Source organism: Giraffa tippelskirchi, chromosome 13, assembly GCF_054371585.1.
Source record: "Giraffa tippelskirchi isolate mGirTip1 chromosome 13, T2T-mGirTip1v1.2.pri, whole genome shotgun sequence".
Taxonomy (NCBI): Eukaryota; Metazoa; Chordata; class Mammalia; order Artiodactyla; family Giraffidae; genus Giraffa; species Giraffa tippelskirchi.
In genome coordinates this window covers 87,170,986-87,196,790 of record NC_137287.1, presented here as the reverse complement: position 1 = coordinate 87,196,790, position 25,805 = coordinate 87,170,986, and the positions used below count along the sequence as shown (strand labels likewise).

The 25,805-nt window shown below is 40.9% G+C and overlaps 2 long non-coding RNA genes across 2 annotated transcripts in view; one reads left to right on the top strand and one right to left on the bottom strand.

The window, feature by feature from the left end:
* Positions 1-8,572, bottom strand: part of LOC145533483 (uncharacterized) — a 29,668-nt gene extending 21,096 nt beyond the window's left edge. The window contains exon 1 of the long non-coding RNA XR_014074124.1: positions 8,129-8,572. This is a non-coding gene — a long non-coding RNA (uncharacterized LOC145533483). The remainder of the gene's footprint in view (positions 1-8,128) is intronic.
* On the top strand, positions 7,355-12,774 carry LOC145533482 (uncharacterized). Its single transcript, XR_014074123.1, has 2 exons — positions 7,355-8,922; positions 9,876-12,774. It is a non-coding gene; the product is annotated as an uncharacterized LOC145533482 (long non-coding RNA).
* Positions 12,775-25,805: the final 13,031 nt, after the last annotated feature.

Here is a 25,805-nt window from a genome sequence, read left to right as displayed (position 1 = left end):
CAGAGCTGCTGCATCTATATGGGCCTGCACCAGCCACACAGCCAGCTACTCTAACAGCCGCTTCCAGGGCCCTGCAGCCTTTCCCAATATATGGGACCTACTGCGCAGGTGGCTCTCTAGGCAGCGCCTCCAGGACAGCCTCCTGTGTGACGTTCCAGAGACCCAGGCCCTCCACCGAGTGGCACTGCTCTCTCCTGAGTCCTTCCTTCAGCCTCTGGGTAGGGAAAGAGAGGGGAGGACCCTGAGAAAGGTCTGTGTGAAGTGATAACACTCCTCAGGCCACCCCTCAGGTGGATGACCACCTCTACCTGCAGGGTGTGGGGAAATATTCCTTGCTGTGTTTCCAAAAGGTAAAGGGAATCTCGTCAGTCTCTTTCACAGGCCCTAGGATAGAGTAAGAGTGGCAAACAGCATAGGTTTTACTCTCAGACAAACCAAATATTCATCTGGCTCTTCTTCTAGCCATGTTGGAAGAATTGTTTAATATGCTACATAGAAGCTGTCCACTCTTGGGCAGGTTCTTCTCCTCCTCTTTGCCTTCTCTCTCTCCCACTTTCATTCTTTAAAAATATCTCAGCCATTCTTTCTTTGGGGACCATCCTCATAGGGTAGTGTTGAGAATCATACTCAGCAAAGCATATGAAAGTCGCTGCTGTGTCTGTGACCAGACAGGCTCTCAAGGACTCAGTGCTGTGTTAAGTCAGTTCAGTCATTTCTGACTCTTTGTGAGCCAATGGACTGTAGCCCACCAGGCTCCTCTGTCCATAGGATTCTCCAGGCAAGAATACTGGAAGAATACTCTTCCAGGGGATCTTCCTTACCCAAGGATTGAACCCGTGTCTCTTAAGTCTCATGCATTGGCAGGCAGGTTCTTTACCACTAGCACCACCTGGGAAGCCCCAAGGACTCAGTAGTTCCCTACATTATTTTTATGTACCCTGGAAATCTTTGGGGTAGTGGTAATCAAAGTGGGTTGTAGACACTTAAGTTTCCTCACTTTTTCATCCGGGTAGACATGAGTTAAAAGAGTTTCGGTCTTTTAGGCACCAAATAATGAGGATATTTACTGTATGCACCAAATCTACACCCATGTTCCTAAAAGACGGTACATAGAGAAAATGGGGGCTGCAAAATTCAACTGCAGTTACAGCATTCCTCAGATATGTAGCTTCCTTTCTAAATGTCTTTAAAAAATATATCAGTGGAAGGAAATGAGCCCTTTTTAAGTCATAAACTGCATGAGATCCTGGCATCTTTTGGGATTTGAACTGTCTATGCTCTTCAGCCAGTCTATGTAGACTAATTGAATCAGCTTAATTGAGCTACAAATCTATGAGGATGAGTTCATAAGGGATTTTGCATACATCCTGCTTATAGATAAATCAAAACGATTACAAAGTAGTCCTTCTGACTGTAACTTGCTGCAGGAGATGATGAAATGAAAAACAAGATAAGAGGAAGTGTGCACACTCTAAAATACAGGAAAGAGCTGGTGCAGGTCCAGGATTTGCTGTGCACAGATGCTGCTGTTCGCTCCTGTTTAAAGAAGGGTTTCTCACTTAAAATCTGAATGATCTTATGTCTCCTGGAAACAGGAAAGAGATGAGATAGTCCCCCTGTCAGCTGGCCTTCTTGCTCTACTACTAAAATGTTCAAAGCATTTCTGAACAAATAGTAATTAAAGATGCAGTTCTTTGGAAAGGAAGATAAGTCACAAGCCCCCAAAGTTAACGTAACTGCTCAGTACACTTGTACCACTGGTATTCTGAGATCTGTCCACAGTTAAAACTCATAGAATGCAGTTTTTGAACTTCAATATGCTTTTCTACCAAATTAGAAAAAAAAAAAAAAAGATTAAAACCCAGGTGTTAGAAGGCCAGCTGACATCACAGTCTGGCTGTTCCTTGGCATTTTAAACACCATGAATGATGTAAATTCTGTTTTCTGAAAATGCTTGAAAAGAATCAGTGGTCTAATCTGATCTTTAACAACTACATCCTTCCCATTTTCAGTCACTGTTTACAAATACAAGAAATGGAAGTCATGTATTTATAATTCAAATTTGTTGAGCCAAGTATGAAACTAACATGATTATCCCATTGTTAGGTGCAATTTCATTTATACACCTGAACAAATGACTCTATTTCTTTAGCTTCAGTATTCTGAGTTATAGACTTTCTTGTATTTCAACATACAATCGAGTAGAAAAAGAGATTATATTTTCTGCAATATATTAATGCTGGTATATTTGAATACTCTGTTTAACAGAATATTTTATTTGAAAATTAAATTTCAGTATCAAAATGGACAACACAAGTAATGGGTTTACAAAAACAAAATCCATCCTTCCCCCAAACACATTACCTACAAGAAAATAAAGATTTATAAATAGGCTTTTTAGGTAATTTTTTTTACAGTTTATTTTAAACATTGATCATAAACCTAGTTGGGAAACTGATTTCTGTCTTGAAGGAGATGTCTTTGAGACTTAAAATCTTCCAATGAAAAATCATCCTGACATGGTTAAATTAAATTTCATAAAGTTCATCTACTAGTGTCTTGGCCTTTCCTTCCAAATTCATCTTGCCATATGAGCCACAAACTGAAGAGCAACAGGAAAAGTTATGCTGAGCAGCTCTCCTGCTTATATAAAAATTCTAGGAATGAAATTACCTACATACGATACCATTTCAGTTCTGATGATGAGGAAGCTGCATTACAAAGGAGATTCCCATTGCTTCCATTTGCATATACTCAGGATAGGGGTGCTGTGATGTAAAATATGATCTCTATGCACATATAAGTAGGCAGAATAAGGCATTTAGATTCTAGAGACTAACTTTGAGAGGAACCAAAAGCTGACTGATCTTAAAACAATCTTTTCTCACAAATTCACATAATGCCTTAAAATTACGTCTTATTATTTATAGCTTTGGCTCATATCATTTTAGAGCCTATGAGATCTGTAGTTGAAAAACTATAGTAGGCTAAATTTTTAGAATGAATTGCATATAATGAAGCCGTTTCACACCTATTATCTCTGATAATTCTTACACCTTAATTTAAGACAAAGGTGGAGGAGAGTTTTGTGGAGATGAACAGGTCCTGAAATCACAGGACTGAAACCAAGGATTTTAATCCAGGTCGCTCTCTCCTTTTATGATGACAATGATATCTTTATTCACTATTTCATTGTATACATTAATGTATCTTATATGGAAAAGCTAAAAGGTTCATTTTGACGAAAGGAAATAATAGGAAGCACTGATCCATACCAAGAAAGACAGGCTAGTTTGAATGGGAAGCTCAGGGAAAGAGAGAAGGTGAAAATAAGTAGAGGAGAGAAGACAGTGTACAGATATCCTCAACAGAATAATTCCACTCAAAACAACAAAAGTGCTGGAAGTTGAGCAGTGTAGATCTCCAATTTTGTTCTCCTTTGGTATTGTGTTGCCCATTCTGGGTTCTTTTACTTTCCATATGAAACTTAGAATCACTGTGTTGATATCTACAAAATGACATGCTGGGAATTCATCCCAATAGCATTGAATCTATAAATCAAGTGGGGAATAGCCGATGTCTTGAAAACACTGAGTCTTTTGACCAATGAACATAGAATGTCTCTCCATTTATCTAGTTAACTTTTTTGTTTCATCTATAGTCCTTATATAGGTCTTGTACATATTTTGTTAGATTTATTTCTAACCACATGTCTCTTTTGGTGCTAACATAAAGAGTATTACAGTTTTAATTTTAAGTTCCAATTGTTTGTTGCTGTTTATTTAGGGAAACAATTGCCTTTGGATATTAACTTTATATCCTGAAACTTTCCATAATTACTTATTATTTCCATGATTTTTTTTTAACATAGACAATCACGTCATCTGTGACCAATTTTAGTTTTTCAATCCAATCAGTACACCTTTATTTCCTTCTCATTTTATTGCATTAACTAAGATTTCCAATTTGATGTTGAATAGGAGTTTTAGCAAACTCCAGGAGACAGTGAAGGACAGGGAAGCCTGGCATGCTGCAGTCCACCAGGTCATAAAGAGTCAAACATGACTTAGTGACTGAACAACAACAGGAGTGATAAAAGGGGACATCTTGACTTTGTCCTTCATCTTCAGCAAAAAGCCTCTAGTTCCCCACAGTTATGTATAATGTTAGCTGTAGACTTTTAATAGATATTCTTTATCAAAAAGAGGAAGTTCACTTTTATTCCTAGTTTTCAAAGAGTTTTTATGATGAATTAACTGTTGGATTTTATCAAATGCTTTTTCTGTATCAATTGTAATGATCATACAATTTTTATTCTTCAGCCTGTTGATACGATGAATTGCATTAATTGATTTTCAAATCTTGAGCCATCTTTGCATACCTGAGATAAATCCCACTTTTTTGTGGAATGTAATTCTGACAGTGTTGAATTCATATTGTTAATATTATGTTCAGACTGTTGCTTCCATATTTATAAGAGATATTGTAGTTTTCCTTTCCTGCAACATCTCTGTCTGCTTTGGTGTTAGGGTAATGCAGGCCTCCTAGAATGATAGAAATTATTACATCTGCTTCTATTTTCTGAAATAAATTGTTGAGAAATTTTTTTTTTCTTTAAATGTTTGGTGGAAGTCACCAGTAAAACCATCTAGATCTGATGCTTTCATTTTGGAAAGTTATTATTAATTCAGTTTCTTTAATCCCTATGGCCCTATTCAGATTATCTACATCTCTTTATGGGAAATTTATTACATTGTGTCTTTCAAGGAATTAATACATTTAGGTTATCTAAATTTAGGTCATAGAATTGTTCATACTATTCTTTTATTATCCTTTTAATGCCTGTAGGATCATTAATGATGGCCCTAATTTCATCTCTAATATTAGTAACTTTATCTTCTCTCATTTTCTTCTTGTTTAGCCTGGCTAGTGGATTACCATTTCTATTATCTCTTCAAATAATCAGGTTTTGATGTCATTGACTTTCTATAATGTTTTCCTGTTTTCAATTTCATTCCTTTATGCTCTAATACTTCACTTCTGTACTCCTTAAATTTGTATTCCTCTCCTTTCTCTAGTTTCATAAGGGGAAGACAATGTTATGAATTTAAGCTCTACCTTCATTCTGATATATGAATTCAATGCTTTGAGTTTTCTTTTAAGAATTCCTTTGTTGCATCTCACAAATTTTGATGTTTTACCTTTAAATTCACATTTCAATTGATTTTTATTTTGAAAAGTATAATTTTTATTTATTTGGTTTAAAATACCTTTATTAATAACTTCTCTTGAGTTTCTTCTTTGAACCATGTGTCATTAATATTTAGAAGTGTGTTGTCTGATATCCTAGGTTTTCCAGCCATCTGTCTGATATTAATTTCCAGTTCAATCTAATTATAAGAGCCTACATTATATGATTTCTATACTTTTATATTTGTTAAGGTATGTTTTATGCATAGAATATGGTCTATCTTTGTAATTGTTCCATGTAAACTTTAAAAAATGGGTAATCTGATGTTCTTGAAATCCAGTTGATTGATGGTGCTGTTAAACTATATCCTTACTGATTTTATGCCTGCTTTATCTGTCAATTACTGACAGAAGTGTCTTGAAATCTCCTACTGAAATAGTAAATTTACCTATTTCTCTTTATAGTTCTATCATTTTTTTCATTTATTTTGATGTTCTATTGGAACATGCATATGCATATGGATTGTTATGTCTTCTTGAAGAATTGATCCCTCTATTATTATATAATGTCCCTCTTTTTTGACATCCAAATGGTTTGTTTATATGCCTGATATAAAAAGCATATCTCCAACAGTTCATCAAGCATCTGAGAATAATATTATTATTTTTAATAAAAACAAAATCTTCTGAAGAGACCATCTCTCTTCCAGGTCAGGCAGCTCAAATGTCCACTATGTCTAGCAGTGCAGAGATGGAGCTCAGGGGCAACATCTGCTTCCCTTGAACTTGGGATCAGCCTTTCCAAATGCTCAGTACATCCACCGGAGATGTGCCTGCTGCCTCTGACAACTGCAGCGGCTCCCACCCTTTCATCCTAAGGGCTAATAGTTGCAAATGTTTCATTCCGGCTCCGACAGTCTAAGGCAGAGACACCAGAATATGAGGAGGGTCAGGGAAGGGAAGCTAAATCTATAAATGCTCCCGAGTCTCAGTCAACCACTGCTGATCTTCAAGCCTCTTTCTCCAGCAGCAGATTCTGGACGGGAGCTCCTGGGCAGAGGCTCCACACACTAGACTCTCAGTGCTGACCTCCCCTCTCAGCCGGCTCCACACTCCTCTTCCTGAAAACTGCTTGCAGAAGGATGAGAAGATTTTATCCCCAAACTTCCAACTAGTTGATCCTCCTCCTGCATCTGCATTCTGGCTGGTATGACAGAGGAACATCACAGTTTTTCAAGTGGTTCTTTAATAACAGAATATACTCATATCTGAGTGTCACCCAAATGCAACTCCATGTGCCAGACCCACAGCAAGGCCAAACAACGCCAAAATGTCAGTGTTTGGAACAGAAAAAGGTTTACTGCAGAGCCCCCACAAAGAGATGAAGGCTCATGCCTTAAACATCCCAAACTCCCCAAGAGCTCTCATCAAAGCCCTTTCCTAGGGAAAGGGAGGGAGGGGTGGGTGAGTTGTTGCAAACATATTAGTCTTTGTTCCTGAGCTCAGGTCATGGTCAGGTAACAATTCCTGTTGTTCCTATCAAGCAAATGTTATTCTGCATTCTGACAAGAAAGGGCACAGTCCCTAGGCATGACTGTTACCCTCTGAGGTCCAGATCCTGGCTGAACAGCAGATCTCAACTGATGGCTCCCTCAGGATCATGTCCCAGACCCTGCCCAGCTGTCTTCTCTGAGGGAGCTGGGCACCCAGGACCCAGCTGGCCCTCGGGCTCCTCAGGCTGCACACACGGCAGGGACAGGTCAAGCAAACTGCATCCTATGTAGATGGCTGCTGCCGTGAGGTTGCAGAGACAGGGAAGGGGCCAAGGTTCACCGCTGCCTCAAGGCCTGGACCCAGCCAGTGGGCAGACTTGGCAAGGGCTCTGGAGCCCCAAAGAACACAGCCCCCAGCCTGTTCCCTGGGACCCCAGCTCAACTGCTGGCCAGGACCAGGTCAGCTGGAGGGTCCTGGGAGAAGGTGGGGATCTGCCTCTTATCTCACTCTGCCTGATGACCACCACTCTGCTCACCACTGGCTGAATGGCCCAATAATGGTGGCTCAATGACAGTCCTTCACTTGAGGGAGGGGCCCATTGTAATGCTGACCAATGGCTGAGGGACTATTACCAGTCTCTGGTAAAGGTTTGCCTGTACTTACTGGCTGGGATACAAGAAGGGTAGGGTGTAGAAACTGCCACATGCTAAGGGCTCTATTACATGACCATCTTCACTTAGTGCCTCTGACATGACGAGAAACCAGGGGACCCCAGTCTGCTGTTAACGCACAAGGCAACGAATCTTCTGAGGGTATCTGGCAACCAAAGGCCCTCCTCTGGTCCCAACCAGGAGGAGGCCCGGGGAAGCTTTTGCTCTTTCTGGGGAGTTACTGTCTCTGTGGAGCGGGTTCTGACTTGAGCTGGAGGAGGGGCTGCCTCTGACGAGAGCTGAGGATCTGATAGGCACAATGGATTGGACGACCATGGAGCATAGGAGGGGCCAGGGCGCCACAGGGCGGCAGATCCATCCGTGGAAAATGAAGACAGCCCACCCTTCCAGGCCAGGTGCTCTTGGGAGTCCTGATGAAGGTGAGGAAGCAGCCACCCCCCATCCCCACTATCCACCCCCATCCCCCCAACCTCCGCCTCAGCAAACACTCGGTGATGGGCAAGGAGAGGTCGCCAGCTGCTCTGTTCGCCGCTGCTCAACAGCTTAATGAAGGCGCCAAGTTCCTGAGAGGGCCAGCTGCCCGCAGCCTCACTTCCTTCACGGAAAAACAGGTCGCTAAACTCCCTGCTAAGCCCACTTTCTCCGTACAAAAGTCTGCGGACAAAAGGGCCCCGCGGCAAAGAGAGACCGGGCTGCTGTGCTTCTAAAACCTCTGTTGGGCCTTGGAAACCTACCAGGGATCTCAAAACTGGCACACTCCGAAAGCAGCTTACCTGAAACCAACTGCTACAGCGTCAGAGCATCTTCCCTCCTTGTCTGCATCCTGACCCGGGCTGAGCGCAAAGCTGTTTGCGCTATGTAGAGCAACGTCCCATGGCAGACGCTGGCGCGCCAGACACCACGGAAACCACACAACGCAGTTTCATCCCCAAGAGAAACCTGACCACGTTGAAGCAACCAAGTATCCTGCACTGTCCTAAGGGACGGCAAGAAGACGTTGGGAAATGCCAGGCAGTGGTCTCTGAGAGGACTAGTGGAGTTTGGCCTCTGACCTGATGGTTGGGGGTCATAAATACGGGGAGTGCAAATCCGTCCTCTTCCCAAAACAGTCTACTGAACCCGGGCACTCCCTTCACCTTCGCGCCCTGCCTGCCGCCTGTTTCCCCGGGCTCCTAGCCCGGCTGGGGCCCCTGCCGCACCCATTGCCCGCGCTTCCCAGAATTCCAGGCAAAAAAGGCGGGAGGGCTGACTTCTGGTTCCGAGGTCTGCCCTCCCTGCCCAGGGCCTGGCGATCAGGTTCTGCTCTCCCACGAGGTGAGCTTAACCTGACGTGTGTCTCATTGTCACTGATAATATGGATGATGTTTATTGTAAGAAATTGGCTCATGTGATCATGGAGGCTGACGAGCGCCAAGATCTGCAAGATGGTCAACGTGCTGGAGACCCAGAAAAGGAGAGGGCGTGGCTGCAGGGGGAAGGCCCTCAGGCTCCTGACCCAAGAAAAGGCCTGTTTCACTTGGAGTCCCTCGAAAACACTGACGTCAGTGTCCCCATTTGAAGACTGCCGGTAGGATTCTCCCTTCACGGGGAAGGATCAGTCATTTTGCTCTAGTCAGGCTTTCGGCTGACTGGAGGAGGCCCACTCACATTGGGGAGAGCCCTGTGCTTTGCTCAGTCTGCTGATTCAAATGTTCATCTCATCCACAGTCACCTTCAGGGACAAACCCAGAATCATATTTGACCAAGTGTCTGGATGCCTCATAACCTAGTCAAACTGACATCAAAACTGAACCATTACATCCTCTTTTTTCCCAATTAAATGGGAAAAAAGAGATACAAATGAAGGAGAAGAGAGAGGAAATCTATATGCAGTCCAATATAACATGGGTTTCTTGTCAATGGCCTCATTCATCTATGGCTTATTCAACTATACTTACCCAAATTTTATTCAGTTTATATTTTTAATCCCACATGTAATGCTATTCAGTGAGCGATAACAATGTGCAGGTATTGACAACTGTAGAAATTGTGGTTTCAGTATTGAAACATACTCTGATTTGAAATTTTTTCTTAATCAAAAGTAATTGTTAAGATGAATTCAATAGATAAAATGGACATATGTATACTACCATGTTTATATTATCAAAGTACTGTGTATATCTCAGGGTCTTTATATAATGTTTCTAATCTTTACAATCTCTGAGGCTCTTTTTAATAATACAATTAACATCATTCATCATATTTTGAAAAACATTAGTCGGGACCAGAGGGATGACTAAGACAGGAAACCTGCTTTTCAGAAAGCTTAAAATTGAATACAGGTAATACCAAGGATCAGTTCAGTTCAGTCACTCAGTCATGTCTGACTCCACGGGACCCCATGAACTGCAGCATGCCAGGTCTCCCTGTCCAACACACGGAGTTTACCAAAACTCATTTCCGTTGAGTTAGTGATGACATTCAACCATCTCATCCTCTGTCCTCATCCCATCCTCTCCTCCCACCCTCAATCTTTCCCAGTATCAGGGCATTTTCAAATGAGTCAGCTCTTCACATCAGGTGGCCAAAGTATTGGAGTTTCAGCTTCAACATCAGTCCTTCTAATGAACACCCAGGATTGATCTCCTATATGATGGACTGGTTGGATCTCCTTGCAGTCCAAGGGAAGAGTCTTCTCCAACACCACAGTTCAAAAGCATCAATTCTTCTGCACTCAGCTTTCTCTATAGTCCAACTCTCACATCCACACATGACTACTGGAAAAACCATAGCCTTGACTAGACGGACCTTTGTTGACAAAGTAATGTCTCTGCTTTTCAATATGCTATCTAGGTTGGTCATAACTCTCCTTCCAAGGAGTAAGCGTCTTGTAATTTCTTGGCTGCAATCACCATCTGCAGTGATTTTGGAGTCCCCCAAAATAAACTCAGCCACTGTTTCCACTGTTTCTCCATATATTTCCCATGAAATGATGGGACTGGATGCCATGATCTTGTTTTCTGAATGTTGAGCTTTAAGCTCGCTTTTTCACTCTCCACTTTCACTTTCATCAAGAGGCTTTTTAGCTCTTCTTCACTTTCTGCCATACAGGTGGTGTCATCTGCATATCTGAGGTTATTGATATTTCTCCCAGCAATCTTGATTCCAGCTTGTGTTTCTTCCAGCCCAGCGTTTCTCATCATGTACTCTGCATATAAGTTAAATAAGCAGGGTGACAATATACAGCCTTGACGTACTCCTTTTCCTATTTGGAACCAGTCGTTGTTTCATGTCCCATTCTAACTGTTGCTTCCCGACCTGCATACAGGTTTCTCAAGAGGCAGGTCAGGTGGTCTAGTATTCCCATCTCTTTCAGAATTTTCCACAGTTTATTGTGATCCACACAGTCAAAGGCTTTGGTATAGTCAATAAAGCAGAAGTAGATGTTTTTCTGGAACTCTCTTGCTTTTTCAATGATCCAGTGGATGTTGGCAGTTTGATCTCTGGTTCCTCTGCCTTTTCTAAAACCAACTTGAACATCTGGAAGTTCACGGTTCATGTATTGTTGAAGCCTGGCTTAGAGAATTTTGAGCATTACTTTACTAGCGTGTGAGATGAGTGCAATTGTGCAGTAGTTTGAGCATTCTTTGGCATTGCCTTTCTTTGGGATTGGAGTGAAAACTGACCTTTTCCAGTCCTGTGGCCACTGATGAGTTTTCCAAATTTGCTGACATATTGAGTGCAGAACTTTCACAGCGTCATCTTTTAGGATTTGAAATAGCTCAACTGGAATTCCACCACCTCCACTAGCTTTGTTCATAGTGATGTTTCCTACAGCCCACTTGACTTCACATTCCAGGATGTCTGGCTCTAGGTGAGTGATCACACCATCATGATTATCTGGGTCATGAAGATCTTTTTCTTACAGTTCTTCTGTGTATTCTTGCCACCTCTTCTTAATATCTTCTGCTTCTGTTAGGTACTTACCATTTCTGTCCTTTACTGAGCCCATCTTTGCATGAGATGTTGCCTTGGTATCTCTTTTCTTGAAGAGATCTCTAGTCTTTCCCATTCTATTGTTTTCCTCTATTTCTTTGCATTGATCGCTGAGGAAGGCTTTCTTATCTCTCCTTGCTATTCTTTGGAACTCTGCATTCAAATGGGTATATCTTCCTTTTTCTCCTTTGCTTTTCGCTTCTCTTCCTTCCCCAGTTATTTGTAAGGCCTCCTCAGACAGCCATTTTGCTTTTTTGCATTTCTTTTCCATGGGGATGGTCTTGATCCCTGTCTCCTGTACAATGTCATGAACCTCCATCCATAGTTCATCAGGCACTCTATCAGTTCTAGTCCATTAAATCTATTTGTCACTTCCACTGTATAGTCATAAGGGATTTGATTTAGGTCATACCTGAATGGTCTAGTGGTTTTCCCCACTTTCTTCAATTTAAGTCTGAATTTGGCAATACGGAGTTCATGATCTGAGCCACAGGCAGGTCCTGGTCTTGTTTTTGCTGACTGTGTAGAGCTTCTCCTTCTTTGCCTGCAAAGAATATAATCAATCTGATTTTGGTGTTGGCCATCTGGTGATGTCCATGTGAAGACTATTCTCTTGTGTTATTGGAAGTGGGTGTTTGCTATGACCAGTGCGTTCTCTTGGCAAAACTCTATTAGCCTTTGCCCTGCTTCATTCTGTACTCCAAGGCCAAATTTGCCTGTTACTCCAGGTGTTTCTTGATTTCCTACTTTTGCCTTCCAGTCCCCTATAATGAAAAGGACATCTTTTGTGGGTGTTAGTTCTAAAAGGTCAGTAGGTGCCCAATATGCTACTGGAGATCAGTGGAGAAATAACTCCAGAAAGAAGGGATGGAGCCAAAACAAACACAACACCCAGTTGTGGATGTGACTGGTGATAGAAGCAAGGTCCGATGCTGTAAAGAGCAATATTGCGTAGGAACCTGGAATGTTAGGTCCATGAATCAAGGCAAATTGGAAGTGGTCAAACAGAAGATGGCAAGAGTGAACATCGACATTCTAGGAATCAGCGAACAAAAGTGGACTAGAATGGGTGAATTTAATTCAGATAACCATTATATCTACTACTGTGGGCAGGAATCCCTTAGAAGAAGTGGAATAGCCATCATAGTCAACAAGAGTCCGAAATGCAGTACTTGAATGCAGTCTCAAAAACAACAGAATGATCTCTGTTCATTTACAAGGCAAGCCATTCAATATCACGGTAATCCAAGTCTATGCCCCAACCAGTTACACTGAAGAAGCTGAAGTTGAATGATTCTATGAAGACCTACAAGACCTTTTAGAACTAACACCCAATACCAAGGATACCACTGTGCATATCATGCACTTGTTAAATACTATGGAAAATAGTATTTTACAGAGCTAAGCTATTTACAGAAATAATAAATACGAAATTTAAATTTTATTTGGGAAATCATGTTTTTGTTTATTCTTTGTAACATCTATTATTCCTCTCTTTAATTTTTTAATTAGTCTATTTCTCAGCTCTTTATTTTCACTCTTCTCTTTTCATCTTTTAATGTTTGAAAGTGAAAAATGTTAGTCGCTCAGTTGTGTCCAACTCTTTGTGATTCCATGGACTGTAGCCCACCAGGCTCTGCTGTCCATGAGATTTTCCAGGCAAGAATACTTGAGTGGGTAGCCATTCCCTTCTCCAGGGGATCTTCCCAAACAATGCTGTAATTCAAGAGCCAATGCAGAGTTTAGAGTATTGCAAAAAATATACCTTGGGATTGTAGGCTTAATATTTTTTAAAGATATAGTCAATGAAAGATTATAGCAATTATTATTATAGCAATTACTGTTGCTAATTTTCTGTACTTAGAAGTTCATTCATAAAAAGAAAAGATTAAAGATTACCCTTTCATTTTAATTCATAAAATAGAAACTATTTCAAGCACACTTAATGTGTAAAATGTATATACCAGAGAGGAAAGAATTCTAATTACATGCTTGACTTGAGGAACTTAGTTTAGTTGCCTGAGAAAAGTTAATTTGATCAAAATATTTTTGTTGATGTCATTTTTCACAGACCAACATGGTTGGTACTTTCACTTATAGACTGATTAAGTGATGACGACTGAGTTTTTACCTTTGTTTCTAAAGTGAAGATATTTGAGTTATTTCTAATAAATGAAAATTTAAAATTATGGATTTGTATCTAGCATTTATTTGGAAGTTTTTTTCCATGTAGCTATGTAGTATTATCGGAGAAGGCAATGGCACCCCACTCCAGTACTCTTGCCTAGAAAATCCCATGGATGGAGGAGCCTGGTAGGCTACAGTCCATGGGGTCGCTACGAGTCGGACACGACTGAGCAACTTCACTTTCACTTTTCCCTTTCATGCACTGGAGAAGGAAATGGCAACCCACTCCAGTATTCTTGCCTGGAGAATCCTAGGGATGGCGGAGCCTGGTGAGCTGCCGTCCATGGGGTCGCACAGAGTCGGACACGACTGAAGCGACTTAGCAGCAGCATATTGTATTATAGCTACTTTATATTAGAAGTAAAAATGAATATCAAAGTGTTTTCACTGGTAAAAATTTCTGATCAACAGCTATATGGTGACCAAAACTAAATTTTTGTTGGTGAGCATGCTGTGATGTAAGCAGAAGTAGAAATATAATGCTGCACAATGAAACTTATATGTTATAAGGCAATATTGCCTCAATAAAATTTCTGATTACTAACTCATACTACATATAAAGGCCAATTTTGGCTAAGTGTAGTTCTAAATGAGAAAGTTAAAATACTGAATCTTTCTGGGAAAATATAGGAAATAGAGAAATCTCCGTTGCCTGGATTAGGTATATATTAGAAACCTGTGTGAAGGTCAGGAAGCAACAGTTAGACGTGGACACGGAACAATAGACTGGTTCCAAATAGGAAAAGGAGTACGTCAAGGCTGTATATTGTCACCCTGCTTATTTAACTTCTATGCAGAGTACATGATGAGAAACTCTGGGCTGGAAGAAGCACAAGCTGGAATCAAGATTGCTGGGAGAAATATCAATAACCTCAGATGTGCAGATGACACCACCCTTATGGCAGAAAGTGAAGAAGAACTAAAAAGCCTCTTGATGAAAGTGAAAGAAGAGAATGAAATAGTTGGCTTAAAGCTCAACATTCAGAAAACTAAGATCATGGCATCCAGTCCCATCACTTCATGGCAGATAGATGGGGAAACAGTGGAAACAGTGGCTGACTTTATTTTGGGGGGCTCCAGAATCACTGCAGATTGTGATTGCAGTCACGAAATTATAAGGCGCTTACTCCTTGGAAGGAAAGTTATGACCAACCTAGATAGCATATTGAAAAGCAGAGACTTTACTTTGTCAACAAAGGTCCGTCTAGTCAAGGCTATGGTTTTTCCAGTAGTCATGTATGGATGTGAGAGTTGGACTGTGAAGAAAGCTGAGCACCAAAGAATTGATGCTTTTGAACTGTGGTATTGGAGAAGACTCTTGAGAGTCCCTTGGACTGCAAGGAGATCCAACCAGTCCATCCTAAAGCAGATCAGTCCTGGGTGTTCATTAGAAGGACTGATGTTGAAGCTGAAACTCCAATACTTTGGCCACCTGATGCGAAGAGTTGACTCATTGGAAAAGACCCTGATCCTGGGAAGGATTGGGGGCAGAAGGAGAAGGGGACGACAGAGGATGAGATGGTTGGATGGCATCACCGACTCGATGGACATGAGTTTGGGTAAACTCCGGGAGTCAGTGATGGACAGGGAGGCCTGGCGTGCTGCGATTCATGGGGTCGCAAAGAGTCGGACACGACTGAGTGACTGAACTGAACAGGTGTTAGAAATACTAACACTTTCCTAATAAATTTAGTTATGAGGAGAATTCCCTTAAGAAACAAGGAGCATTGTTTTGATGTATTATTGTATAGTTGTAGGAATTTCAGAGGAACATAAAAATGTTGCTGAGTAGGCACAAAATTCTGTGGGTATTTAGCGATAATAACATGTACCCAATTTATATAGTTCTGTATAACATGTGGGAAACTCTTAAGTTCTATTTCACTAATAAAATGGAAGATAACAGAGGAAACACTTACATACTTTAATGTCCAGCCATCTAAATAAAACCTAAAGGAAAGATCGATCTATGCTTTATGTTTTTTCCCTGCCTTTCTCAATGTCCCTAACAGAATTGATTCATTTGAGCATGTCATTTTTAAATCAACAGTTTCTAGCAAAGCTGATGCCTGCAGTAACCTTTGGCAACTTGTCATTTAAGAGGTATGGTAACCCTTGACCAACAGACTTTACAACTGTTTATCTTTCTTTGAACCTTACACACATTGAGCCCAATTTGCCGAGTAGGTGTGTTTCTCCCTTGTTCATTTTTTTTTTAATACATTTTAAAAGCTGCTTTACTGCTTATGGTTTCATAAGTGCTACCTTGGTGGTGTTAAAATGATAGAGTTTCCCCAAATGATTATATTATTAATATTTTCACCACATAGTTTATATAGCATTATTTCAAGTCCTTTTTCCCATCCTAGTTTACTGTCCTGAGGGACCTGTGGGTCCTGATTTTGATCCAGCCTTAGGCAGGTTGCGAATTGCACACCCAAGCACTTGGGCCCAGGGTTACGGTTGAGTGAGGAACCTCTGATTCATTCCCCACTTCAGCTGCAGGGCCTGGGAGCTCCTTCAGCCATCCCAGGTCTTGACAGAGAGTAAAGTAAGGCATTCTTTCCAAACAGGCCACGATGCCCAGAAACTTTTGTGCACTCCTAAAATGTTGAATTCTTTGAAAAAGCTCAGTAAAGAATGAAAAATCAACATGCACGAAAGCTAACATTTGTTTAGAAAGACAGAACATTCCAGGGCTGTTCCATCTCTGACCCCTGGGGTTGGGAAGGCTGTGCCTCGCTGGGGGAGTCATCCTTCTTTGCCTTATTCCCATCCTCTCTGGCTCCTAGACTTGATTATATATGGCTTTGGTCATGGTTTCAAGGAAGCTCCATTATTGAAGACTCACACAGGACTCTGAGGTGGAATGTACCACTTATTGGGTCTTCCCTCTCTCACAATATTTAGTTTTCCTGATCTTCTGGAACATACATGGAAGAAAGTTGGAGGATTGTATCTGTTTTCACATTTTATGTGCAGCAAAGTGTGATGAATGGCTGAGTTCATCATACTAAGATCACATAATAGTTATCAGTCATTCAAGCCACATAGCATCTTAACTTTCATGTAATTCCTCACTAGATAATATTGTTTAAAAAAGACTCCATCATATGGCTTTCAAATCAGTAAACTCAGAAAAAGCTTAAAATATCTGAAAAAGATATTTGTAATGATACACAGGAGATTTCGTTGGCTAGCAAAGTTTTAAAATGCTTACTTGGATATTTTTGGCCATGTGTGAATATAAAGTACATGCAAGCATAGTCTTCGTCATCAGAATGAAATATCTTATTATAACTATGAATACTGAACTAATTTGTTGCATTTATTTTATTTTGTCTTTTGGAGTTGATGTTAATATGAGTGTTGGACTACAAGAGTCCTTGTAACTGGATTACCAGACTGTCTGGGTATTAAAAAAGATGTGAGAAAATTACTTCCAGTTCTATTAGGTTCAAAAAGATTTATTGAGATCTTGGAATATCAGACTTGCCAAAGGGGAGAGCCATCTTCCAAACTCATCTTTCTTTTCTAAATTTGGTTGTCCAAAACCACTGCATTTACTGCAATTAATTAAAAACCTCTGGCAAGACATAAGAGTGTTCCTGATGAAAGCTGCTAGCACTCTCCCCAAAAGACTTGGAACGACACTAAATTAATGTGAGGGAGGGAAGGAAGAATTAATTAGTATTTGATAGCAGAGCATTAGATGTTGACTTATTATTCAGGATCAGCATTAGCCAAGTTGATAAACCTCAAACCATATCCTTCCCAGGTACATCCTCAGCACCACCATAAACAGTCTATATATTAACTGATAGTAACTCGTCACAAACAAACATAAGGGACTCTTTGTCAGACAGGGGACACAAGTGTAGATGTGTAAATTTTCTCTTATTGAAATGACCAGAGGAATATAACAGCAATGGGGGAAATTACATCAGTATAGAAAAATGAAAAAGTTCACTAACACAAGCCAATGAAGATAGAAACAAAACAGGGGTCATAATTTATTTCCAGACATAGTAGTGTTTGCAGCATTAAACTTCAAGGAATAGGGAGGACTATCTTCTCTTGATAAATATTACAATGCACATGAAGGGTGGAGATAGTTTTTGGTATAACTAGATGCAGAAGGAAGTGGTAGTGAGTAAGACCAGTGACCTAAAAGAAGTATGGACATGTTAGTCATTCAATACACTTTTCATAATGTTTTGAAAACCCCTTTACAGGTACACAACTATGGGTTTTGTTAAATGTATCATGTAAATGTATATAGAAATCTTTAAAATTGTTATTAGCAGACTTTGTTGGGTCAATAAAATTGGGAAAATTTGAGAAAAGCCTAAATTATGCAAAAGAGCTTGTAATAAAACATATGGAGCAAAATGTTTTTAAATGCAAGGAGAATGTAGGACAATTTAAGCTACAAAATAATTAATGACGATGATGAATTATAGCTCATAAAATAAAGCATCTATGCATGAGTCTCTCCTGATATAAATAATCAAATAAATAAATGGGAGCAAAGGAGACTTTCTCTTATGGTGTAATTCCAGCATATAGAAAGAGAAGGAATGGTGAAAATAGAAAATCACCATTTACAAACACCACAATCAAGTGTGATTCAGGCAAGAATGATCATAGACCCTAAAATTAGTGGGTAAAAGTATGGAGAGATATAGAATATTTCTATGCTCTAAAAACATCACCACACACAATACTCTTTAATGACAAAGGGAGAAATTAAAGTTATGCCTTTTCTAAGAGAACATCATCAGAAATGAGAGTGATCAACCCCAGGCATCTGGGACCATCTGGAGCTGCAGTAGAAAGAGCAACAGTTGGGTAATTGACAGAATACAAATAAGGTCTGTAGATCAGTGGATAGCATCTTATTGATGTGTCACTCGTAAGTAAAGCAACCTCATACCTTCATGTAGATATTCTCATAATATAATTGTACTACACATAGATGTAGCATTAGAAGCCCTTTTCCACCAAATGAAACCCACACATTGGGAAACCTTACTCCTTGTTATTGGACAAGTTCAAATTTTGTGGGTCTATTTCTCTATCTCAGTACGGGATCAATAATATAGATTTCTTGTTTTCAGTTTCAAATATATAAAAATAAGTACCATAAGAAGTGCTGGTAACATAGAAGCACTCAAAAATGATGATATCAGGCTCTTCCTTTTTTTCTCCTATTGTATTATAAATCCTGAATTTTAACTCCAACCACTTAGGAGATCTTCTTGAGAGTTAAGTACTACTGAGAGAGTAAATATGCAAATGAACAATGGCCAGACCACACATGATGCTAGAAGTCTGACCCACAGCCTCTGCAGACGTCATTCTAGGGCTGTCAGGACAGGGGCAACAGCTGCCATCAATCCTATTTTCACTCCCAACTCAGGACCAGACAGAGAAAGCTGATATGCTCAGTCAACAGTCATATTTCCCTTTCCTTCCTTTATTTTTATCTTTGACTATTTTCGACAATTAAACCTACCAACAATCCTATGTAGAACATCAAATAACACACATGGTTTTTCACTTTTCTCACATTAAAAATATTTAATCTTTCATTTCCCCATGGTTGTTCCCCTCCCTGCAGTTTCTAAAATCTTTTTTTTTTTTTTGCATAAAACTATACCTCTGAGAAATATGATGATGCTGGCATAGTGTTCTGCACTCTTGCTGTGGTACCACTGCCAGCAGGATGTTCCTTTATTAAAAAATGTAGAGCTTGCTTGGAGCCAATCTGATAGCCAGATGATCGAATGCAAGATATTTTTAAACACAAGTTTTTATGAGACCTGTATTTTATGGAGTTAAATTAAGATCAAATAATGAGAAAGTCACGATGATGCTCTGAGCAGGGTGCAGATCATCCTGGCCCTGGTTGCACTCTTCTGTGGGCTTGACAGTACCACCCTGTACATGTGAATAAATGCAGGCATCTGCGGAGGAACCACGTGGCTTGGCTTAGCAGTTAACATGCCTCCCCCCATATGATGGCTTATCTGGAAAGGTCTGCACAGCAGTGGATGGGCAATAGGTGGAAATGCATGATAGAAGAAGACTTCCCCAGCACCACATCCTCCTCCTCAACACACACCATCCCCTGCAGACACAGGACAAACAGCCAGTGCTGAACAGGACACATGGGAAAAGCTGTGTTCTTAGTTTGCTGTTTGGTAGGGTTAACCTAGGTGTAACCCTATGGTTCTTTTCCTCATTTGGGATTTTGTGTTTAAACTTGGAGACAACTTCAATAAAGTTCACGTATGTGGAGGTCAGATGTGTTGGAGTTTTCAACTAGTTCTAGATTGCAGTATCAGCTCCCCTCAACTTGTATTTTTCCCCTCCTTTCTGCCTCTCTGAACTGTCTTCCAGTTCACATAGAATCCTATCCTTGGATTTTTCTCTTTCTAACTGTCTAAAGATCCTGTATACATTTTTTCTTCCTACTCTTGGCCCCCACCATATTACTTACATTCACTGAGGACTAAACTTTACAAAGCATGGTCCAAGGTGCTGGAGATACAAAGACACACTGTCTTGCTGTTAATGGTATCACAGCACAGTCAGGAGAGTAGGCCTGGAAACCAGCATGGTGTTGAGGGGTGCACAGGAGTGGAGTGTTTACCGAGATGGTGGGGATGCGTGGCCAGACAGGAGGAGAGGAAGCCTGAGGTGAGTGTTGGAGGATCAATAGACAATGAAACAGACATGGCTGCAGGGAGAGTGACCTGTGTAGACACACATGGCCCATGGGACCGGTACTTGCCTTAAAGCTCTGAAATTCTTAGTAATTTGGGGGGTTAAGGGGCTTTTCCTTTTGCTTTAGTCTCTGCAGATGATGTGGCTAGCTCAAGAGGAAGAAAATGCATGTGCAAAAGGCACAGAAGCCTCAAGGAGCATGTGAGCTGAGGCGGGGGGTTCAGGGTAACCGCAGGGAGTTGTGGGGGGAACCTGCCTGGCCAGAGGGCTGGGAAGTAAGAGGAGAACCCGGGGCGAGAGCGGGCCATGTGTTCAGAGTGACAGGAGTGCTGCACTGAGCTCCCGAGAGGATTTCTGTGAGGAGAGATGACAGAGGAAAATAGTTCCTTCTACAGAGGAGAGGAGGGAAGTACGTCCAGAGAGAAGGGAAGAAACAGAAAGTGGAGAGAAGCAGAAAGAAGAAATGCTGAGGGGAGAAAGCGTTTTGAGAATTCAGTAAAGAGATGAGACATGCTTGTTGGGTTTACCATACAGAAGATATTGAACAAGAATGGACATCATTATGGGAGCAATAAGGAAGAAGTTAGATTTCAGTGAGTTCATGTATGTGCTAATGGAAAAGAAGCAATTAGAGAGCAATGTTAGAGTGACAGAAGAGGGAGGTGAGGTCAGGACTGATGGAGCATATTCCCAGGAGACAAGAGGGAGAATCCTCATCCCCTGATACCCAGGTTACAGGAGGGGGTTCACTCCCCAACATTAGCCCATGTTTCCATCTCTGACTGAGCAGTCTCACCCAAAGCCATATTCAAAGGTGACTCCTCTGTCATGGCACCAACAGGCTCCCTTGACTCTGCATCTCTGCTTTCCTCGTGTGTGCCTGCATGCTAAGTTGCTCCAGTCATGTCGGACTCTTTGGACCCCATGCACTGTAGTCCACCAGAATCCTCTGTCCATGGGATTTCCCAGGTAAGAATACTGGAGTGGGTTGCCATTTCCTCCCCCAGGGGATCTTCCCAACCCAGGTATCACACCAGGGTCAGTTATGTCTCCTGCTTTGGCAGATGGGTTCTTTAACCTGGGAACACCCTCTGCTTTCATCTCAGCATAGTTTTTATCCTTCCTTCACTCTGAGCTCTTCCATAGACTCTTCCTCAGTGATTATTTTTTCTTACAACTCTTATTACAACTGTTACCCATACCTCATAATCAACTAGAGTGAACTTTCCCTCATGTACTTCATTTCTGTCACAGTCACTAATCCCTTCTGAGGAAAAAAAAATACATATCACGTTCATTTACTCATCCTTAAGTTCTTGTGTATCAGACAGCCTACCGTCTTTCTTATTAACATGGTTCAGAAACTGTATCAAGGTACCACTGGGGATCAAACAAATGCGTGGGAGCCCCACAAGATGTTTTAAACTTTTGAAGGAAACAGAGAGATCCATGGCATCTGTCAAACACTGCTAAAATACTAGCTTGAATGATTAGTGACTTCAACATTGCATGCTGCTAAGTCGCTTCAGTCATGTCTGACTCTTTGTGACCCTATGGACTGTAGCCTGCCAGGCTTCTCAGTCCATAGGATTCCTCAGGCAAGAATACTGGAGTGGGTTGCCATGCTTTCTTCAGGGGATATTCCTGACCCAGGGATCCAACCTGCACCTCCTGCAGCTCCTTCATTGCAGGCAGATCTTTTATTGCAACTTTCTGTAATGTCACATCTTTGCAAAGCAGAGGTTTGGGTGCTTGCTATGATAAAAACCACATGCAGTGAAAATCAACACAGGTCCAGAAATGAGGATTAAGAAGTCGTGCAATGCCTAACAGGTGCATATTTTCTAGTACTGAGTCATGGTAGTTATTTAACTATAAAATAAAAATATTATTTATCCTTCAACTTATGTGTATTATTTTTTCCAATGGCCACTAAGTTGTTAGGACATAAACACTTATTAAGTCTTTTGGACTAAACTACTTGGTAAACGGAGCCATGTTTATTTTGGAATCGGGTAATGTGGAAGTGCTGCAGGGATACCACAAGCCGTGTGTGGATTGACCACTCTTGAGGATCTCGGCCCTGCCTTTTTAGACTAGGGACCCGGACCGAAGCCAACTGTGGCTCTCTGGCCCACAGTCCAACAGGGGAAAGAACTTCTGAAACCAATCAACCCCAGCAGTTCTCTCTCCATTGGAGAGTCCACGTAAAACACACAGTGGAGGACCCCATTGTGGAATGGCCCTGGGATGGAGTGCTGTCAGAAGCCACAGCAGAGAAGCAGGAGGCAGAGTGCGTTTGCACTGTAGCCCTTCCTGTCACTGACTCACCCTTAGGACTGAGCACCAGAGCAGGAAGGAGCTGGTCACTCCACAGAGGGGCAGGCGGGTCAGGGAGAGGGAGAGACAGGGAAGACTGACCACAGGGGCAGCGTGGGCCAGCTGCTTCCTTAGAGCTGCTTCCCTGTTAGTCTGTGTGTGGATAGAGGATGCCCCAGGTTCCAGCGCATGAAAGTATTTTCATATCTTTCTTTGTAAATATGTATATCCTCATACCAACTCCTCCTAAAACATGTATCCACGGTAGCTGTGTTTTCTTGACCTTGGCAATCAGCAAGAGCCCACTTATTATATTAGCACTTAGTTTAGTGTGTGTGGTTTGTTCCTTTGGATTTTGTGTGTGTGTGTCTTTGTTTTGTTTTGACTTGTGTTTTATTTGGCTGCGTCCAGTCTTAGCTGTGGCATGCGGGGTCTTAGTTGCAACATGGGAACTCTTAATTGTGGCATGTGGGATCTAGTTCCCTGCCCGAGGATCAAACCTGGGCCCCTTCTGTTGGGAGCAGGGAGCCTTACCTGCAGGACCACCAGGGAAGTCCCATTCCTTTAGTTGTTTTATATGTTTTAATCTCCTAAATGTGTTTTTGTTGTCCAGGAGACCTATTTTTATGGAAACTCCACAGTATAAGCCACATCATTTTTTATTATAAATATGATCTAATGTTTTTCCAGTAGTCATTGTATGGATGTGAGAGTTGGATGGTGAAGAAAGCTGAGTGCTGAAGAATTGATGCCTTTGAACTGTGGTGTTGCGGAAGACTCTTGAGAGTCCCTTGGACTGCAAGAAGATCCAACCAGTCCATCCTACAGGAGATCAGTCCTGGGTGTTCATTGGAAGGACTGATGTTGAAGCTGAAACTCCAATACTTTGGCCACCTCATGTGAAGAGTTGACTCATTGGAAAAGACCCTAATGCTGGGAAGGATATGGGGCAGGAGGAGAAGGGGATGACAGAGGATGAGATGGCTGGATGGCATCACCGACTCAATGGACATGGGTTTGGGTAGACTCCGGGAGTCAGTGATGGACAGGGAGGCCTGGCGTGCTGCGATTCATGGGATCGCAAAGAGTTGGACATGACTGAGTGACTGAACTGAACTGAACTGAACTGATGATCTAATGTATAGCAGGCTTTGAACCTTATCAGTTCTGCTGCATGATTTTAAACATGAGAAAAATTGTGTCACTAAAAGTGAAATGGAAAGGCCAAGATGATACTCCATGAGTCACACAACCACAATTTAGCCTTAAGGCTTTAATTCCAAAGCATTTATTCCACTGTGCTGCGGGATTAAAGGTAGTTACTGAGTTGTCCCTAATTAATCCTTAACCTCCATCAATGGCATAATTAAAAGCCTCTTTACTGAATGTAGCTCCTTATGCATGATGGTATAGTATTTGTGTCTTAGCTCCATATGTCTTAGCCCAATAATGCTCCATTCCATAAAAGTAATGTTTCTACTGTAATACAAATTAAAATATTAATCTTAAGAGGTATTTGGTCAGCATGGTTCTTAAGTACATATTGAGTCCCAAGGAAATCTACCAAGGGAAATTCCAGGTATGTATCTCCTCTTTGATGAACTTATCAAAAATTTTATGATTCTGCTACTTACCAAATATATATATATATATGTATGTATAAGTATATATATACACACACACATAGTTGTTTTCACTTTGTACATTAACATATCTTGTCATCTACAATTTTTTGCCCTGTTGTTCATTACCTACCCCATCATAGGAGCATTCTTGTTGTCTCTGTATTCTTAAGAGAGGTATTTCTCTTTAGAAACTCCACTGTCTGGTGGTGAAAGGTATTGTCCCCCATATTATGAAAGCCAAGTATTCACCAACTCAAGATCACTCATGATTAATGACACTCAGATCTGAGGAATGTTGGCTTTGCTTAGTGGGTTCTTGCACTGCTTGTGTAATTCACATTGTGTGTCCTGGGGGAGGGGAATGCAAAGGCTAGAAAAACATTTATGAAGACATAAATATATCTGTTCCTGTAGCACCGTTTCCATTTATGTAGATGGGTGTATATTCTCGATGTGCATCTAATGTCTGATCACTGCAGTGGTCAGTGATACATGGCTCTTCCATAGGCAGCCACATGTATTTGTTTTCATTTTGTGAATATATTGCTTAATTTTTTAAAGTGTCTCAGGGTTGCAGTGTCAGATATGTAAGACTCATGTAATTTAAGTCATGTGTAGGGACTACATTTTCTAACATAGACTCAAGATAGGCTTGTACTTCAGTATGACAACACAAATATTTAAAATTTTTCTTCCTCCATACTCTCTAGGTGAACATTTCTTCTCATGGCTTTTAAATTTAAAAATTTCTTACAGCTCTTAAAAATCATCATGATCGGTTCCACAGAGGGCATCATCAGTATCAGTTCAGTCGCTCAGTCGTGTCCGACTCTTTGTGACTCCATGGGCTGCAGCACATCAGGCTGCCCTGATCATCACCAACTCCCGGAACTTGCTCAAACTCACTTCCGCAGAAGGCACAGAAACACTATTTATATTTTACATTATGTGACCATGAACAGGGCCCATTTTCCATTTACTGATTTAATTTTTTTCACTTTAAACAAATTGGCCTGAGGTTGAAACTTGCTGATAATTTAAACATAGCACATGCCAAGTGTTCACTAAGAGGATTGCAATTTTCTGATCAAAATATTTTTTATTAATATTTGGTTTTCACCCAGTTTATTTGTTTAATAAGTGTTTGCTGAGAGCTCATTTTGTGCAAAGTATTGCAGAAGTTTGGCCTAAAAAATGAATAAAACCTAAACCTTACCCTCAGAAGAGATTAAAGATTCATTGTGAAAATTAACAGACAGACAAAAACATTCACAGAATTTACTAATGGTGTGGAGATGGGGGCACAAGAGGAAACTGTTGTGAGTGAGAGGGGGGTCCTGTATCCATCATGCTCTGTATTATAGCATCATTTAGACTATGGAGTGTAATATATATGGAAAGTAATATGATATATATACACATACATGGGAAATAATGTGCAATACTGTAAGTAGGATTCAGAAAAGGCAGAGGAACCAGAGATCAAATTGCCAACATCTGCTGAATCATCAAAAAAGCAAGAGAGTTCGAGAAAAACATCTACGTCTGCTTTATTGACTATGCCAAAGCCTTTGACTGTGTGGATCACAACAAACTGTGGAAAATTCTTCAA